General features: G+C 33.7%; 1 pseudogene; it reads right to left on the bottom strand.

Moving 5' to 3' along the window:
* Positions 1-1472: 1472 nt before the first annotated feature.
* Positions 1473-11989, bottom strand: LOC120191615 (annotated as a pseudogene).
* Between the last annotated feature and the right edge of the window lie 3001 nt (positions 11990-14990).

The raw sequence follows: 14990 nt of genomic DNA on the forward strand, positions 1-14990 counted from the left end.
GTCTCGAAGAGGCTCTCGTCGGACCAGTCAATAGAGGAAGCTTTGGTGAGTAACAGAGCTATGTGTGACTCACCCCAATAGCTGTGACGTGTGGGGCGGCTGGCTCTTCTGGAAAGCTCGGTGAGGCAACAAGCGTCGGCAGCAGATATTGGACCATCTGGCGACGGCTGGGACGTGGCCCTCTGGAAGCAACGGCGGCGGCTGGGACGTGGCCCTATGGTTATGATACCCTAGGGTTTTATCTGGAAAACTGTGGACCGTTGGATCAAACCAGATCCAACGGTTGAAATTGATGCTGGCGGTTGGAAAAGATGAAACCCTAATTAATTTAGGGTTTTTATTGGGCTGGCTTGAATTGGGCCAGAACTGGGTATTGTTGTAATTGGGCTCCAGGTATTGGGCCAGTAATATGTAATAATAATATTTATTAATAAAAATATAATAATAGTAATAATTATAATAATAATTATAACAATTATAATAATAAAAATAATAAAAATAAAACGGGCAAAAATTTAATGTCTACAAATACCATTGAAAATATCCACATCAGCCGCGTTCTTCAACAATCCACTTAAGAGCCTCACCAACAATATTAAATAGAAGCGGCGAAAGTGGACAACTTTGTCTTAACCCCTGCTGATGGAAAAACTATTTGAAGGACATCCATTAACCAACACTGCAATTGAAGGAGACGAGATGCAAAGACTAACCTATTTCCTCAAACTTCTCCCAAAACCCATTTTTCTTAAAATCAAATTCAGAAAATACCAATCCACTGTATCATATGCTTTACTAAAGTCCATCTTGAAGATGATTGATTCTTTTTTATTTCTGTACAACTCGTCAATTACTTCGTTTACGATTAAAGCGCAATATGTAACCTGCTTTCCAGAGATGAAGGCAAATTGATTTTCACCTATAACTTCATTAAGACAACTAGCCAACCTTCTCAAGAGAACACGCGCCACAATCTTGTACAAACTTCCCACAATGGAAATCGGTCTAAAATCCTCAATACAATCAGCGTCGGGCTTTTTTGGGATAAGAGTGATAAAAGATTCATTGAAAGAAAAATCGTTAACCTTTCCCATGTAAAAATCAGCAAAGAACTTCATTATGTCTCCTTTGAGAAATGCCCAGAAATTCTTGAAATCCATCCGGGCCAGGTGCGCGAGAACTATCCAAAGACTTGATGGCATTCTAAACTTCAAGCTCGGTAAACGGTCATTCGATACATCTTCTGGACGTGGGACTTAATCTCTTTAAGGGAACATCAAATCTTTTGACCGGTATTGTCTTCACTTCGTTATAGCTTTTTCGAAAGAAGTTCACGAAGGCTCGTTGAATATCTTTCTGGTTCCTAAACACCATATTCTTAACTTTAATATTTGATATGTGATTCAATCTTCCTCTCGCAGCAGCTGTTAAGTGGAAAATTTTGGTGTTTTTGTCACCGTCTTTGAACAACCTTAGTCTCGTTCTTCTCGCCTAAGTAACAACCACAGCTTTGCCTTCAACGCTACAATTTCATAATGTGCTGACCCATTATTCCCATTGGATAAACAAAGCTGTTCCAATGTTTCAATCTTCTCTTCAATTTTCTTAATGGAAACCTGATCCCTCTCACGAATTGCCTTCACCCACTTCTTGGACGCAGACTTGACCTCCCTCAGCACAATGCCAACACCATTAGCCTGATTGTTTTCACATAAAGCTTTGACCATACCAAAAATCCAGCGTCTTCTACGCAGTGACTGAACCATTTGAAGGGTCTCTTACACATTTTTAATGTCCCATCTTTTAGAACCACTGGCTTATGATCAGATATACTTCTAAGTAGTGTAATTTGCATGAGTTGAGGAAACTTGCAGAAAATGTCTATGGAGATTAAAATTCTGTTCAACCTGCTTGCTGATACGTTTTCACCGCCTCTAAACCACGTAAAAGCACTTCCAGTTAATGGAATGTCAACCAAATCCATTTTGAAATAAAATCCTCTAATAATCTCATGGCACTCGGATTACCACTGACACCAATCTTTTCCGATTCAAACCTCACAGAATTAAAGTCTCCACTGATGATAATAGAAGCATCTAAACTTTCTATTAGATCATTAAGTTGGGAAAAGAATCCCGGTCGACCCCCTGAACATTTGGCGCATAAATATTAATCATCCCTATCTCTAAGTTACTTTGAACTAAAACGCCCTTTAGAGCCACAATCCTCCTTTGAATATATTTACTAAGAAATAACATCTTTCAGACTCTCTGATACATTGGACCTCGCCATTCATGAGCTTTAATATTTTCTGGCACATGCTCAAACCTAAGCCCTCTTTTGTCGTCCATCGACTGCTATAGAACATGTCTCGAACCAATTCAGGAGGAAGACCTTCACTGGGGCATACGAACCTTAAAAAATGCACCATTGTTGGTTAGTTCAGTACCACAATATGTATATGATTCATGTCATCAATAATACAAGCAAAGAACAAATGTTGCTTTTATGAAGAGCATTCTCAGTTGACTTCTCGACAATGTCTGACTCCGATAAAATTATACTGTAGTTTTTATTTTTTCGGGTATATTAGCATAACTATTGACTATTATCGTACGAAGTGCATAAGAGAGTAAAAGAGAACTACCTGAATTCAGTATGAACTTTAGTGAGGCCATCAGAATTTTGCTTCAAAGTTGGATGAACATGGTCCTCTACCCAACCTTCGTCAGATGGTGCATACCGCACCATATTCAACAGAAAATCAGCCAATACCTGTTGAATTCTTGCATGGTCATCATACACGGCTAGACTTTTGATTTCGTCGGGAACATCCCGAATTAACTACAGATTTCTTTCCCTTAGCAGTAGCATTACTTGGCTAACAACAGAATTTATAATGCTCCCGAGATAAAATTTGCCCTTTTCAAGCTCCATAGAACTAATTCAAACAAAAGCAAGTGAAGAATTAGCCTCGTATAATTCCTGATGAACATGCAAGTTACTTGAAGAATTTAGTATTTGGTTCAGAGACCTACCCATCCTCAATGCTCTCTAGGTCAATGTCACTTATGATCTTCAACAATTGCTTCTCGCAAGCGGTACTGGCCTCGAGAAGCTGCTTTTGATCCTTGGTCATCTCCGTACCTTCCAAAAGCGAGTAAGTAATGCGGATGCCTGAGAACTCTTTATTTGGTGGAAAATGTAGGCCAACTCTTTCTTCCTAACAAATCACTTCTTTTTTTGTTGCCTTTGGACTGTCAGTGATTGCTGTAACTCCGGACTCAAAATCTGCAGGAAGAAAAAGGCTCCTACAACCCGACCTTCCATATTGACCCTTTTGTTTGCAGTCAAGAGCGCCTGCACGAATTTTCCGTTACGGTTAAAGAAGAAAAAAGGAAACTTATCTGCCTCTTTTCCTTCAATGGCACGGTGTAAAACAATCATGAATTTTGTCGAAGAATCAGGACCCTTGAGGTGACAGCAACTGCCGAAAAGCTCACCAACCAACAATTTTCTTATGATTTCCGCTCGAGGCCACCCGTTGAGGTTTCCATGGCAGTGTTCCACTCCAAGCAACATGTGTTTCCATCTGAAGAAAAAATCGGTGGGATCAAAGGATTCAGACTATGAACAATGGCCCTGTAATCACGTTGTATGTTGATAAATTTATCCATCACCACCTTTTGACCAGTAACATCCTGACCGACAAAGCAAACTCCAACTATATTATTGGTATAACCCTTACTGGTGCAAGCGTTGACGACCATATATATATAGCATTCTTATGACCTTCTAAGCCAAAATTCTTCAATTTTATCCCTACACTTTTCTCTTCTTCGCCTGCATCAATCAAAGCAACATAACACACCTTCAAAGCAAACATTGAACTGTTAAGAAAATACCAATCATCACTTTGAACAAATTGTTTTCGTTTTGATTGGTATCTCTGCATGCATATACGATATAAACTGAAACAGATATCACAATACTGTTAGAAGATTTTGAGGCGGCATGAAATGTAAAATACAAATTACCGTGCAAAGCAAGATTAAGAAGCATGTCGACCGTTTCTTGAGATTCCTTATAAACAAGGTCATGAACCAAGGACTTCCTCATGGCTTCCTCAACCAAGAGCCCTGTCAGCTCCGCAATCTTTGCATTCCACCCATTAATGCAACCTTCAACATCTACAACAAACATGGAAGCGATTGCAGTCTCTATTAATCTCATCATTTCCCTTGTAATTGAGGTAAGTTCATCCACTCCTTGTAATTCCACTTCCCCGAGTTGAGCATGTACAACGGCTTTAGAATTCCTTGCTTCAACGTCCCTGAATGAGTCACACAGAATAAGTTGTAAAGAGTGGATTGCATCCAATTCAGCGTTGTCCCATGGAAAACTCTATCTCTTGACCAATTCCAAAAATGCTTTGAATGATGATCTTGGGTGCATTTTCTGTCCATCCTTGTCTTCCGGATGATGCTTTGTGCCTCCCCATTTGATCTCTTTCTCTGTGTGGGACCGAAACCAGAACATCAAATCACTTTTAGTGATATAAGCAAAAGCCATTCCGTAAAATGTATCCCCAAGTACGGCAGCCCCAAGGTAGCCAGCATCAGACAAACTATCCGTGCTTAAACCAGTTGAGTCTCCATGGAATACCAACAACTACTCAATGTTATCTTTTATCCGGACCTCAGTCGAGGTCACACCTAATGGGTAGTATTTACCTTGGTAATAAAGAGCAGCCCCATCAAATTTCACTAGATCCATAATGTTGGGACTTTGAGTAATAATCCCGGTTGGAAAGTCCCGGAGAAGCATTTCACACAATAGAGTTTGAGTCCTCAAAACGTGTTTCTCGAAAACCTGTGATGCCAATTGCAATTCCATATTCAATTGAAGTGAAAATGCTTACAACAGGAACTCACAAGCATATCTAAGAGAAAACGGAATGAAACGAGATGAAGTATAATGAGAAACAACCAGACTCCAAAGCCTCGTTGTATTTCTTCCCTTAACATCTTCCTCTTCATTTCCATTTACAATGACCGCCAACACCAACGAAGCAATTAACCCCATATTAGCCATGTACTGAGCATGTCAATCATGGGGAGCATGAAGAGCGGAACCAACCAAGCACAAAGGTTGCATTAACCCATCATCCTGAACCGCAAGCACCAGCGTGGCATTGCAGTCAACTATCATCCTAACTCTATTTTGCTTAAACAAAAACCTCGACGCTTGAGGAATATCGGTAGCCGGATAACGTAAACAGATATAAGGCTCCAAGTCCAGCCGTTTACTCTCAGCCAAAACCTCCCCATGTTCATCCTCATGAAATTTATAAACCATGACCTTATCGTACCCGTAAACTCTCTCTTAGGCGGTATTTGTTTTTGCAGAGGTAAAAGGTCTGCACTCTTAGGTGGTGTTTGTTTTTGCAGAAGTAAAAGGTCTGCAGTCTGCAAGAAGAATACTGTTTGTTTTTTAACGTCTGTAGACTGCTAAAATAAACTGAAATATAAATAAACTGATTTTTTAAATTTAAAAGAGTTTGCAATACTGAAATTTAAATAATTTTAGTTTTACAATATTGAAATTTAAATAATCCATACAACTACAATAATAAATTTTTTAAAATAAATCAATCCATACTGAATAAATTATTTAATAAATAACATTATTAAACTAACGTCTGCAAACTGCTAAAATAAACTAAAATATAAATAAACTGATTTTTTAAACTTAAAAGAGTTTTGCAATACTGAGATTTAAATAATTTTAGTTTTACAATACTGAAATTTAAATAATCCATACAACTACAATAATAATTATTTTTAAAAAAATAAACACCACCTTATTAATTCTATTATAAGTCTCACATAATTACATGTATTATTAGTTTTATAAGTTTTATAGAATAAAATTTATATATGATCATTAAATTATATGATTTTTTTAAACATTAAATTATCTAAAGTTATATAATAATATTAAATTTCAAATTTTATTATCATATGACCCAACAACATTAATTATCATTAAACTATTATTAATCAATGAATCATACACCTCTCTTTTCAAAAAATAAAATTGTGAAGAGATCATGGTCTTTATATTTTTCAGTCCTCGTTGATGGGATCAAAGCTGTTCTCATGGAATAAGTTCAATGCGTGATCAGTGATACAATTTGAGCTAGACCTCCAGTTCTTTCCTTTCTTTTGTTAAAAAAGAAAAACAGATCGTACATATTATATTAGTGGAAAATTTCTCATTTACTCTTTAAATGTAATTAAAATTTTATTTGAATATTTTCAATAATTTTATTCAATTATGTAATACTTTTAATTTTTTTAAATATATATATTCATAATTTATTTTTATAATTATAAAAATATTTTTAGAAAATATTTTTAAATTTATCAAATTATTTTATGAATATTTTTTATTTAATTGCGATTATATTTTAAAATTTTAAAAACATAATTTATAATTTTTTATATTTTAAAATATTAATTATCAAACAATGAAATCATTTTTTATTAAGTAATGTGGTTTAAATACTTACATTTCGTATAAAAAGTTTAAATATAATTTAAAAATAACAAATCCAAAAAATATTATATTTAAACTTAAATCAAAATAATTAAAATAAATATAAAATTTTAATAATATATAAAATAATTTATATGATAGAAAATTAAATATATATAATATAATATTAAAAAATTAATATTTAATTTATTTAAAAAATTAATATTAAAATTAATATCTCTAATATAAAACTTATAAAACTAATAACACATGTGATTATGTTTAAAAAATCATATAATTTAATGATCATTTATAAATTTAATGTTCTTTGAAGAGGTTAGAAGAGCTTTGAAGACATAAGGCCACGTCTGCTCCAAGAAGAGGAAGCGCAGACGTTAAAAGAGCTTCTGTCTTCTAAAAAACAAACGGTATGCAAAGCCTAATGTTTGCGCGTGGTCTGCGTGCATACATAAGATTTTTGAAGATCTTTAACAATGAAAACAAACACCACCTTACTCTCCACAAGAGTTTCGCCCAAAAGCTGAATATCGCCTTTGGGGGAGGGATTATAACTGAGAAATCGCTCAAACGAATAGTTTTTGTGACTGGACAACCCCTGCTATAGACAGTGCAGGGTCCTCTGTTTTAGCAGGTTCTAAATCAATAACTATTCTAACATCAATCCTATGTAAAATAACCTAAAACGGTCTTCTGAAACTCTTGAGTGAATCCAAACTAGGTTCAACAACGTGAGTTTACGACCCACGAACGCTTTTTCCAGCAGGTTGTGCTCGAATGAGCGAAAAGAGTACGGACATCGATCCCAATAGTGAGAACGTCGGGTTTTCTCAAACTGGGAACTGATTGAGGATTTATCCTCAGCATCTCGGGTGCGTTTTTGCTGAACGCGATGACATGAAAACTAGGTCCGTCGCAGACCGCGATCATGCACCCGAACGGTAGGATTTCGCCACCTCTTTATATTCTAGACAAATAAGCAATGATTTGTTGCTCTTTGACGAATTGAGTGTTAGAAAAAATGTTAATTCGAGATAAAAATAAAAATAATAAATATTATTATATAATCAAACGAAGCAAAATAAATAAAACTCAAGCAGATGCAAGAAATTGGTTTACTCATATTTAGACATTGAATTGGATGAGTAGAGTAACATAAATCGAAGAAGAATTTTATTAGGCATATATGAAACAGTTTCCTTAAGACAAATTCACAATCTCCTAAGTGCTTTGAGTAACGTTGGACGCCGGTCTCTCAGGATACAACAACAAATGATCACAACAATAAGCACAACCGTAGTGATCAGTCGAACATAATCTTGTCTTTCTCTATCATTGGAAAGAACAAATTTGGAATGAATTTTCTAAGTGTTTTCTAATTCAACATTGTCAATTGTGTCTTGTAACTTATGTTGTGTTGTGTCTTGTAACTTATATCTACTCGTGCATAAACTAGCCTATATATATGGAGAGGAAATGGATTGAAAGGTTAAGACATTTCGATGAAAGGACTTAACCTTTTGATTAAAAGACTTCTCCTTTTTATGAAAGGGCTTAACCTTGTCATGAAAGGATTTAATCTTTTCATGAAGAAAATTGTTGAATAGGTATGATTGAATGGATGCAACTTTAAACAAAAAATTAAGTTCATTCACCAAGTGACATGACTTATAATTAATTAGTATAATAGCATCAATTCATTCAAATTTTCCAACAATCCCCCACATGAATGAACTTGATGGTTCAAACACTGACTCAATATGGTGATAGATTCTACATTTGATTTTTGCATAGGATAGGTAGGCGTCCCCTTTGAACCTTTCCTTATGAAAATATGTTTACCTTACTGGCTGTCCAGTAGACGTGATGTCCTTGAACTGTCCTGCCATTAGTGTAAGCGATGACATACCTCACACAAATATCTCATTGACAAGAATTTGGTTTTCATGTTTATGTCCTTATAGCCATGGACATCTCCTGGTTTTGCAAGAGTTTAGAGAACTATGCCTCAATAGTCTCTTTGAAGCGACTCCACTTCACTCTCACATAGGTAACTTATGTTGTTCGGCTCACCGAAACACGTAGTGGTCAGTAAAAGCATTGCTTAACCTTTTCCACATTTTAGTCACTGTTTAATCATAGGAATGAACTTGGGATAAGTACCCCCACAATGACCTCACAAGGTCTATGCAAGTATGGTGTCCCATTTAACCTAGATCGTGGGATCTCTAGTTAACTAGGTTGAGTTTTCCTTCACATAGCGCCTTAAATATTAATGGGCTTTAGTCACATTCCTTTCGATGTTATCAACTTGATCTTGATTCAACTCATTGTTTAGCAAATCCACAATGTTATCTTTTGATCTTACAAAATCAATATAGATAACTCTAGTTGAGATCAATTGTTTAATGATATTATGTTGATGACGTATGTGTCTTCACTTACCATTATACTTATACAAGACACCCCCACACTTTGATGTAGTTGTACGAAAGTTTTCTACATTTCCATAACTCATATGGCGTCTCGTCTATTTTCTTGTGAGTTACTTTATTTAAAGGTAATTTGCTAATAAAATAGCTTCCTCCACATGTTTTGTGACAACTCAGAATATGACCAAATGTCATTGATAATATGGTGTATCTGACAATCCATTCAAGATGTAATTCCGACATAGAAACTTAGAATGATTTCAAGCTTTAATGACAACAATGTCTATCTCATTCTCTCTATGAATAGGAGGATCATCCTATATTTGACCATATTCAACATGATTAAATATAACATCTTATGTCGCTATGTCTTGAAATTCTATCCATGAATTTCACATGTTTCTCGTTGTGGCTCAAAACCACTGACATCGTTGAATTATTCAAAGTCTGAATAGGAATCAACATTTCAAATCACGAGTTAGGTGAATCAGTGGGTTTATCATTGTTTCGTTTAAAATACATAACCATAATTTGTAAATATTCCAACAATAAATTGAAAGTTAATTCAATTTATTTTACAATTTATTTCTGTTAAACAACAAAATTTAGAAATTAAAATTCTAAAACAAAATTTGTAACAATATTGTTACCTCTAAACAAATTCTGTTATCAACAGTAAATCAAATAAATATTGTTGAACAACAAGATTAAAATCTTGAAATAGAATTATAGGCCCGATTTTTGTTCACAGACATATCATAATTTCGTTTTGGCACCTTATTTATCGCAACGAATCAAAACTAAAATCCAACAATTGAGTAATTTCTGTTAAACGATAGGAATTTTGTAAAATTAAAGTCCTGAAATAGAAATTCACACTCAATAATATTTTTTTGAATTCGTTAAACGTCAGGATTTAGTAAAACTAAAATCCGAAACAAACCGACTTCTATTGGACAATTGGATTAAAACCCGAAACAAAATCAATTTCTGTTGAACAATGAGAATTTAATAAATTAATTCTCGAAGCAGACTAACTTCTATTAATCGGTGAGAATTTAATAAAACCCGAAATAGTAGTATAATCTCAATGTATAAATATTATAAAAGAAGTATTGAATGGTTACACATATCTTTTCAGTTACTTGATCAAAATTCACCATTCGTTACAAGGAAAAAAATACGAGCCTTATCATGTTACACCGAGGCTAGTCCTTAATTTTGGAATCTTCAAAACGGTTCATTGTGAAAAGGTTTTTCAAAAGGTTCCATATGCACCTTTCCGAATCACCAAGTGCGCAGCTATCAACAGACGCAAGGGTTAAACAAAAATTTTGGATGGTGCACAACTACAAAGGACAAGGGCTGGGACTTAACGCCAAACTTTAAATTATTATAATATTATAATCTTTCAAACAATCTTGCAAAGCAATTAAAGAATTTCAACTTCTTGCAGTGTGTATTAAGCAGATTGGTAAGATTATTAAACGAAAAGATTGTTACCATATCACCTTGTTAACTAGAGCGTTTTGATGTTTCGATAATTCATCAATATCGTAGTTCCCTCGTAGATTGAACTTAATGCTTGTTCCAGCGATGAGATTCATAAATTGAAGGGAACAATTCAAAAAAATTTCGAATGAGTTGAGTTTCCAAACAATTACCAATGAATTATAAATTTAGAGTTTTCACAGCCGCAAATACTCGTATATAAATTTGCATAGGCCCTACAAATTGCTTTGCCATGCAACCTGCAAACTCACACAAAATTTAGTGGATATAAAAACACATGCCTTAATAATGCAAATTATAGATTTGTAAATATGCTTTTGCGTACGACAAGTCTAGAACCTGCGAAGATAGATATCTTTTGTCCAACACGCCTTGAACTCGTACGTATATATTACTCGACTTTAAACTTAAAAATAACGTTCGCTCATTTCGGATCAAAATAAAAAAATATAAGAATATGTCTTAAGATTGTTAAAAAATTGTTAATCTGAGATGATAATAATAATAATAATAATAATAATAATAATAATAATAATAATAATAATAATAACAATAATAATAATAATAAATATTATTATATAATCGAACGAAGCAAAATTAATAAATCTTAAAGTAGAGGCAAGAAATTGGTTTACTCATATTTAGACATTGAATCGGATGAGTAGAGTAACATAAATCGAAGAAGAATTTTGTCGAGGCCTGTATGAAATAGTTTCCTTAAGACATATTCGTCCTCTCCTAGATGCTTTGAGTAACGTTGGACGTCAGTCTCCCAGTATAAAACAAAAAACGATAAAAATAATAAGCACAACCGTAGTTATCAGTCGAACACAACCTTACCTTTCTCTATCACTGGAAAAAATGAATTTGGAATGAATTTTCTAAGTTTTTTCTAATTCAACATTGTCAATTGTGTGTTGTAACTTATGTAACTTATGTTGTGTTGTGTCTTATAACTTATGTCTAATTGTGCCTAAACTAGCCTATATATAGGGAGAGGAAATGGATTGAAAGGTTAAGACCTTTCGATGAAAGGACTTGACCTTTTGATTAAAAGACATCTTGTGATGAAAGGGCTTAACCTTTTCATGAAAAGATTTAATCTTTTCATGAAGAGAATTGTTGAATAGTTATGATTGAATGGATACAACTTTAAACCAAAAATTAAGTTCATTCACTAAGTGACATGACTTATAATTAATTAGTTACAAATAGCATCAATTCATTCAATTTTTCCAACATTGAGCTGTGGTCTTAATCGATTGAGAGTAATCAAATGACTTATCCGATTCACTTGATTGCTTGAAAACAACATGGAGAGGAACACCAACTGTGTACTAAGCTATAGCTTTGGTAATGAGGTCGACCTGAATGGGGTCGGCCTGGTGGTTCCCTTCGAGGGCTCTCGTATTGCTGGTGGCCGAAGAGTAAGCTATTTGTTGTTGGTGATGGAAGGAATGAACTGCTCGACTGCTTGAAGAAGTCATTACTATGAGCTTTTCAAGTGTTGTTTTTGCTGATATTTTTTGGAGCGAACTCTGTTTATATTGTGTTGGGTCAAGAGAAAAGGTAGTTTCTGACAAACCCACGTTGGCATGGTGTCACATCCGTCTTTTAGGTGGGCCCAAAATTGGGCTTTGACTAAAATAAATGGGTTAGAGTCGCCAGCGATCATTTATTTTTTTATAACATAAAAAACTAGGTTGATTGGACACCTTCTTTCCTGATCTAAGTTTTACTAGAAATATGTCAGATTTGGGAGTCGGTTACAGTCAAGGAAGGATTAGCACCCTTGTACTGCCCTTTCGGTACTAATTTAATTTCCACTTGTCTTAATTAAGAAAATTGCAAGTTAAATTAAAAAGTAAAAATTCGATTCAAATTACTTACCGTTAATCGATTGAAATTACCTCTAAAAAGTTGAAAATGTTAGATTATAAAATAAAAGAAATCGCAAATAAAAATTAAATTAAAATAAATCAAAGAAGGAAATATTAAATTTTAAAAATATTATATAAAAATGTTTAAAAAATAAAATAAATGAAGAAAATATTAAATTTCAGAAAAGAAAAATAATAAAATATAAAAAAATGTTAAAAGAGAAAATAAAAATAAAACAAAACAAAATAAAATAAAATAAAAAAAGAAGTGGGAAAATAAAAATAAAAAAATAAAATAAAAAAGTGTTAAATAAAATAATAAATAATAGTAGTAAAGATAAAAAGGGATTTTTAAAAGTTGTTATTAAAATAAAAGATAAGAATTAAATAAAAGAAAATAATTAAATGAATAATCTAAGAAGATTGAGATAAAGAGAAACTCATAGTGAAAACAATCTTAGACTTCAGCTTTGCCTCAAATTCATTGGATCATCGAAACATATCTTTACTTCATAATTCACGTCGGATTACAAGGACAATTCTTCGCTACCGACTCAGATTATGTTATTTCAGCAATAACTGATTTCGACCTCAGTTTCCTTTTAGCAAACAATTTTTCTAAGTGTGTTTTCAAAAAGTCGAATATGCTTCAATAAGCCAATCCTTCTTACAATTCTCATGTTTGGAATTGAGCCTTTGCTTTAGCCCTCGGCTTAAAAGAAAATTAGCTAAGCATGACCAATGTCATACTTAGCATTTGTTGAAAATGAAAATTAAAAGAAAATAAAGGAGTATGCGAAAATAGAGAGAAAGATAGAGAGAAAAAAAGATTTTATTCTCATATGTGTGTCCTCTTAGGCTTACCATGAGAGGGTATTTATAGCATTCAAATTCCTAAAAACAAGCTAAAGATAATTTAAAATAATATGTTTTATCCTAATTAAAACACTTTAAACTATTTAAACTAAAATACCTAAAACAAAGATAAAATAAAATAATATTTAAAATAATATCCTAAATCCTAATTAAAATACTAACATTTATTTAAACTAAAATACAAATATAATATTAATATATACTAAATAAGCCCCAGATGAAAATGTGTGTCTACAGTCGCCCCTCTTTGTCTTTTTTCATGTAACAAAAAATAGGACAAAGATAAAATGACACAAATTTTCGTTCGGTAGTTACAGATGACTTCTCCGTCGCGAAGTTGGGTCAGTCTTGGAATGATATCCTTCTTCATGAAATCGGAATTTGAATCAGAAGGTGGCTTCTTGTTGTCATATCGTATTCAACCTTGGTATTCTTCTCGGTTTAAAGACCTCGGTTTGAAAATTCAACTGGAAAGTAGTTCCTTTTGAGCTATGTTGTAATGGGTTGGGAGATAGACCCTTGTTGTTGCAGATGACTCATTTGCTGTGGAATTGAGTCAATCCATTGGGTACAATATCCTTCTTCATAAGTTGAAATCGTGAGTGGCTCATTTGTTGTGAAGTTGAGCTTTCAACTGAAAAATTCTAAGCACGATATCCTTCATCATGAAGTTGAAAGCGGACTATAAGCATTGAAAAGTCGCTCCTGTATCGTCTTCTAGCCCAATATACTTCATCGTGAAGATGAAATTTGACCTGAAGACTTTGGTATGAAACTGGTTTTTCGTAGATGACTCATTCATCATGAAATTGGGTCAATATTTTGGGTACGATATCCTTCGTTGTGAAGTCGAAATCGTAGGTGGCTCATTCGTTGTGAAGTTGAGCTTTGAATTGGATATCCTTCATTGTGAAGTTGAAATCCAATCTTGTAAATTGAATTTCTTTGAGATTAATATCTTTCATTGTGAAGTTGAAATTGTGGATGGCTCATTCGCTGTGAAGTTGAGCTTTGAATTGGATGTCCTTCGTTATGAAGTTGAAATCAAATCTAGAAAATTGCATTGGCTCGAGTTTAATATCCTTCGTTATGAAGTTGAAATCCAATCTAGAAAATTGCATTGGCTGGAGTTTAAATCCTTCGTTGTGAAGTTGACATTGACTCTAACAAGAATAATTTGGAGGGAAATCTTCAATCTCTGGTTGTCAGTCCTGATGACTCTTGATTATGGAATCTTGAATTTCTGATCTTGATATTGGATTCTCCACCATGTTTAAATCCGATGTATAGAATTTTATTTCTAGTCTTTGTTTGGGCAATACCTTTCAGTTATCTCGGGTATGGTGCATAAGCCTTGATCGACTTCTGAATATCTTCTAGAAACTGCCACGTCAAACTATGTCATGCCCAGAGTCGTGCATGTCTCTAGCCGTGACTATATAATAATAAAAATTACAGAATGCATTCCTTTTATTGTCATTTCTAGAATCTGCCATCCTGCACAGAAAATGAATTAAAACGAACAAAAAATCCACAAAAAACCAATGATTAAGGAGTAATTTAAAAGCAAAATATTAACTAAATTAAGCACTTATTAAATTTCCCCTCACTTATTCAATGCTTGTCCTCAAGCATTCCTCAATTAACATATCAAAATCATAAGTTGTCATTTTCAATGTCAATCTATTCCTCAAACTTCCAATCGAACTAAGTCCATGACATTTGCCTAATT

The sequence above is a fragment of the Hibiscus syriacus genome, unplaced genomic scaffold, assembly GCF_006381635.1.
Source record: "Hibiscus syriacus cultivar Baekdansim isolate YM2019G1 unplaced genomic scaffold, ASM638163v2 tig00116970_pilon, whole genome shotgun sequence".
NCBI classification, from domain to species: domain Eukaryota; kingdom Viridiplantae; phylum Streptophyta; class Magnoliopsida; order Malvales; family Malvaceae; genus Hibiscus; species Hibiscus syriacus.